Here is a 5,683-nt window from a genome sequence, read left to right as displayed (position 1 = left end):
ATGCCCTTAATTGGGTTGGTCATGTCCCGGCGATCAACTCCTTAGCTCCTTCCGCATTCACTCTTCATGTTTGTTTGTCGCCCTTGCCTCTCCTTTCCATGAAAAAAAAAACACTTGCTCCGTTTCAAAACATCTGAAGTTCTAAGTTTGTCGAACTTTTTAAAATTTGATCAAGTTTATAGAAAAAATGACTAATATCCACGGCATCAAATATATATATATATATATATATATATATATATATATATATATATATATATATATATATATATATATAGCTATAATGATGAATCTAATGACACTAATTTGACGTTGTGAATGATGGTGCAGACATCTTTCTATAGACTTTTTCAAACTTAAATAATTTTCATTTAGGATAAACCCAAAACTTGAAATATTTTGAAACCGAGGAAGCAGCAAGGAGGGCATTCGCGTGCTAAAACATGTGTCCGTGTACATACTTATGTACCCGTGTACTCCACACCAGATGCACGGGCACACCAGCAGATATGGTGGGCAGGCAGAGGCAGGTGTCCTCCACTCCACCCGCAGAGTATCCGGACGGACGAACCCAACGACCCTTGCGCGCAGCCCATGGGAACTCGGCGGTACGACTCACTGACGTGCTGCTCGCGACGACTCTGTTTTTCCGTTCTGCTCTCTTCTCTGACTCTGTCATCCTTGCCTTCAACGCCATTTCAAACCACACCCGCGATCGCCGCCGCCGCCACCACCGCCGGATGCCGATGGCCGCGCCGCAGCCTCGCCGCCACCAGGCCGCCTTCCTCCGCAGCAAGCCCCCTGCCCCCGCCAATGGGAATCCAGCCGCCGCCGCCTCCTGCAAGCCCAAGTCGCCCGCCACCGTACGCTCTCCGCCGATCGTCTTTTCGTTCCCTGCCGCTTGATTCTGAGGATTTATATGGCTGCGATTGATGCGTAGGTCGCTGGAGGAGAGGACGGTGAAGCAGCTCAGGCTGACCAAGGCGCTGACTCTCCCGGAGGCCACCGCAGTGTCCGAGGCGTGCAGGAGGATGGCCGCCAGGCGCGCCGACGCCGCGCTGCTCACCGACGCCAAAGGGGTGCTCTCCGGCATCGTCACGGCCGAGGTGAGAAACTCATCACAAGGAATCTGAATCGCTGAAAAGTGGAAACAGAGAATATCAACTTTAAACTTCTTGGGGCTGCAAAGATTGAATATGTAAGTAGTCTGCAATTAAAAGTTAGTAGTATTTACAACAAACTGAAAAGGAGGATTTGTTTGAAAAAATAGATATAAGTATATAGAAAACAGAAAACAGTTAAATTTTTTTTGGGGTGGGGGGTTATGAAGGAATTTCATGGGTTAATGATGAGCATCAGGTTTTGTATGGAATCAGTAGTGGTTGAGACAAAGTTTTCATGGGGGATTTGCTGTGTTTTTCTGTAGGACATATCGGGTCGAGTGATAGCCGAGGGTCTAATTCCCAACACGACGAGTGTGTCCAAGGTGATGACGCGGAACCCAGTTTTTGTCATGTCCAACTCGTCGGCCACCGAGGCACTGCAGAAGATGGTCCAAGGTCTGCTTGTTGTTTTTCTTCAGTACCACAATTAGCAGTATTTGTTGCCAGTTTCGCCTTCAGTCATAATCATAGCCATGTATTTTGTCAGTAACTGAAGTCGTGGCCGAATATAAAACCTACATAGGCCTCCTTTCTAAAAATATATGTGAGAAAACAAATAATCTGGAACTGAGAGTCATCTTGAATTGAGGAATAGTGTAACTCGGAGCAATTTTATTACATCCTAGCTAATAGCCAGAGGCAAGAACTGCAAGAGGAATAGTGTGCCTGAAAGTACAAGAATGTTCTCTTAAGAAATTTCTGTCGTGTTTTATGCTGGGATTTTGTTGTCATTCTTACTGACCTCTTCTATCTTATCTTCATGGTTTCTTTCATGTCATATGAATTCATATACAGGCAAATTTCGGCATCTTCCTGTAGTGGAGCATGGTGAGGTCATTGCCATGTTGGATATTACCAAGTTCCTCTATGATGCGATTTCTACAATGGAAAAGGCAGCAGAACAAGGTAGTGCTATTGCCGCTGCTATGGAAAGGGTCGAACGGCAGTGGGGAAATGAATTTGCAGGTTGCTTTTTCAGTTTCTTTTAATATGATTAAATTGACTACTTTTTTTACAAGAATACTTATTTCAATTTTCATGATCACCAATGATGCATTTCATTCAGGTCTCTTTGATTAACTAGCTGATGTCATATTTTGGGTCCTTACTTCAGGTCCGCACACGTTAATAGAAAATCTTCGAGACCACATGTTCAAGCCTTCCTTATCAACTATCATAACTGAAAATAGCAGGTCAAATTTCTACTGCCACAAAAATGTATGACGTGATTTCGTTTGTTACGACTGAATACTGCTATCGATTATCCTTTGTAGTGTTGCATCGGTATCTCCTTCAGATCTGGTAATTGTAGCTGCCAAAAAGATGAGAGAGTACCGAGTTAACTCAGTGGTTGTCATGACAGGGAACATGCTGCAAGGCATTCTCACGTATGTTCTTAGCAAAATTCGCGTTGTTTTAAAGTTTCCCATCTCATTTATTTGTTAAGTACTATCACCAAGATGCTGAGCACACTGCAGTTCCAAGGATTTGGTTTTGCGAGTAGTGGCACAAAATCTGTCCCCAGAGGTGACTCTAGTAGAAAAGGTATGGAAAAAAACTGAAGCATCCACATTTTAAGCAATCAAGATTTTATTCCTAAAGCGATGTTAACTTTCCGAAGGTCATGACTGCAAGTCCTGATTGTGCTACATTGGACACATCAATCCTCGAGGCTCTACAATCAATGCAAGATAGAAAATCTCGTCATATTCTTGTTGCGGACAAAAGCAAGTACTGAATTCTAACATCAGAGAGATGTTCATTTCTATGCACATATCTAAGCTAAATCTTTGAATAGGAGGACAGATTGTCTCCTGTTTGGACGCTCTACAGTTAACCCAAACAGCCATCTCCATGGTAAGAATGGATTATTATGATGTTACTGCACATTTCATTATTTCCTCATGTTAAAGAAAAAGAACAGAACTCTCTTGGGAGGTGAAGGTTTCATTCTGAAGGGAAGTCCCCTGACACATGAATTCTATTTTTGTTGCATTAAAATGATTCAGTCACAAATATTATACATTAAATGAATTAAATATTCTGTTAGCTATGATTATTTTCATAAAACTATACCATACAATACGTTTTTTTGGCGGACACCATACAAATACGTTATCTTTATTTCTCATCACCATATAATCATAACAAGTTTTGTGTACTCGTTAGGTCGAGGGAGCCTCTGGACCAAACGATGTGGCAAATACCATGGTTCAGAAGTTTTGGGATTCAGCACTTGCCTTGCATCCTTCAGAGGAGAATGACTGGCATAGGTTTGTTCTTCTTCGACTTGCATATACTCTTACATTCCTGAAGATGGCTTGATCAGTCTTTTGTTATATAGTGCAGTGACGAATTTCGTACGGCAGCCTCAGAGAGTGCTGAAGGGAAGCAAACACCCCCTCATGTTGGCAATGCATTCTCTTTCAAAATTGAAGATAAAAAGGGCGGATGCACAGATTCAGTTGCGGTGTGTGCATTTCTCATCTTACTTTCCTCATTGTGGTTTACTAAAGTAGTAGTGTAGTATGAATTTGTGTTTGTCTGCCTTAATATCTGATAACACTTCTTCTTTCTGCAGTTTCAGAAAGCTTAGATGAGCTTGTGTCTGCTATTGCATACATATTAGGAACAGAAAACAAGAAGGCAAATGTAAATCTTCTGGTAAGAGGTTGGGCTTTAACATTGAGCTTTGCTTATGCAGTACTGTGTTCCTTTTCCTCCAAGTGAGCAATTAGGGCAAGCAAAAGCTTGTAGATGGGATTTTTTAAAAGTAGGACTTGTGGCCCTCTGTATTCACATCTCACTTACAATTGTTTTGAACAGTAGTGGCTGCATGCATCGTCCAGATGCAGAGGTCGGGGGTCCTCCTCCATTTCTAAAAAAAAATATTTGTTTTGAACAGTATGATGATGATGAAGGTGACAGAGTTCTTCTGGCTACCGATGGTGATCTCGTTGCAGCGATTGAGCATGCCAGATCAGCTGGATGGAAGGTCAGTTTTTCTCTTCTTTTTCTAGGTCAGCAACTTGATTGATTCGCGTGTCGTCTGCATCCTCGCTAGTTATGCCGCAACCAAAGCGCAACCGATCATTTTTAGTTTCTTCGTTCTTCTTCTTGTTATTGCAACTTAGGTTCAGTAATTTACTTCGAGGTTCAGTCTTTTTTGGTGTTTCGTTTTGCTGTTTCAGGTTCTTAGGCTGCACATGGACGACGCTGCAGGGACCGGCGCAGAGTCCACACAGATGTCGTCTGTAGATACTTCGATGTCGAGGAGATGCTAGCCAGTGCAGCTGCTGTTGCCGGCGTCGGGGTAATAGTCTACTTGAGATGCTCTCGGCAATGACTTCAACATACAAACCTCAGACACAAAGAGAATACTTCAACACTGTGTAGATGTACTATGCAGGAGGAAGATCACACAAATCACGGCCGCAATAAGGCTCTTGCCAAGCCTCTACACTGATTTTTTTTTTCCAGCGTTTGCATTCATTCTGAAATGTCTTCAGAGAGAGTTTCTTATTCTTCTTCTGACAACAGGGGTATATGTTCAGCTGTTTTTTCTCTGTTTTTGGTTCATCCTGATGAACTAACAATAACATTAATTAGTGTTTCTTTTTGCGCTGGAACACTAATCAGTACTTCACTCTCTATATAGAAGAACAATTGTTAGTTGTTATGGCCAATTGACTGATTGTCTCTTCAGCCTATTAAGATGGATCAAACATCCTTTTTCTGTTGTCAAAACAGATTTATTTTAATTTTCTTCTTCTAATAGCAAAGTGACTGTTTGCTCCAACGGATAAAAAGTAGGCTGATACATGTACACAAACTAGAAAATCATCCTAGTTGAAGTTTATAAAAAAAAAATCATCCTAGTTTTGGTATATATCACCCAAAATATGTTTTTTTTGCAAAAATATCACCAAAAATATGTTAGGGTCACGCAATGTTTATCCCTCCTATTTGTTTTGATGACGTGGGGAGGGATTGGTCTGGTCATTAGGCTGAGGAGTTTTATGGAAACTAGGTATGTGCCCATGTGTTGTCACGGGAGCTGTATTTTTTTAATGTATAAATGCTAGGTATATGCTAAGGTCAGTGAAAAAAATAGCGTGTTATAATGCGAAAATGCTCTTTAGAGCTCGGGCTCCATGGAGCCCGAGTTTGACTTGATCAAAATTCAAATTTTCACGTTTCAAAAAATTTTGAAAAAAAATCCACACATACTTAGAGACATAAAGCATATGTGTGTAATTTTTCAGGACGAAACACTTTAAAATGAGTGCTACACAAAAAGAACAAATCTGAGCCTTTTTAGTAGATGCACTATTCATTCTCAAAGTCCATGAATTTGTCTTTTTTGCATAGATCGCATTTTAGGGTATTTCATCCTCAAATTTTACATACATACTCATAACATCCTTGTTTACTTGTATGATTTTTTTAGATTTTTTTGAAACTGAAAAGTGTGAATTTTGAATTTTTCAAAAAATTCGGCCTCCATGGAGGCCGAGCTC

At 41.0% G+C, this 5,683-nt stretch overlaps 1 pseudogene; it reads left to right on the top strand.

Annotated features, from left to right (window-relative positions):
- Positions 1–586: 586 nt before the first annotated feature.
- Positions 587–4,897, top strand: LOC119359673 (annotated as a pseudogene).
- Positions 4,898–5,683: the final 786 nt, after the last annotated feature.

This window comes from Triticum dicoccoides, chromosome 2A (genome assembly GCF_002162155.2).
Source record: "Triticum dicoccoides isolate Atlit2015 ecotype Zavitan chromosome 2A, WEW_v2.0, whole genome shotgun sequence".
Taxonomy (NCBI): domain Eukaryota; kingdom Viridiplantae; phylum Streptophyta; class Magnoliopsida; order Poales; family Poaceae; genus Triticum; species Triticum dicoccoides.
The sequence above is the reverse complement of the archived record's forward strand: the minus strand, read 5'-3'. Positions and strand labels throughout refer to the sequence as shown.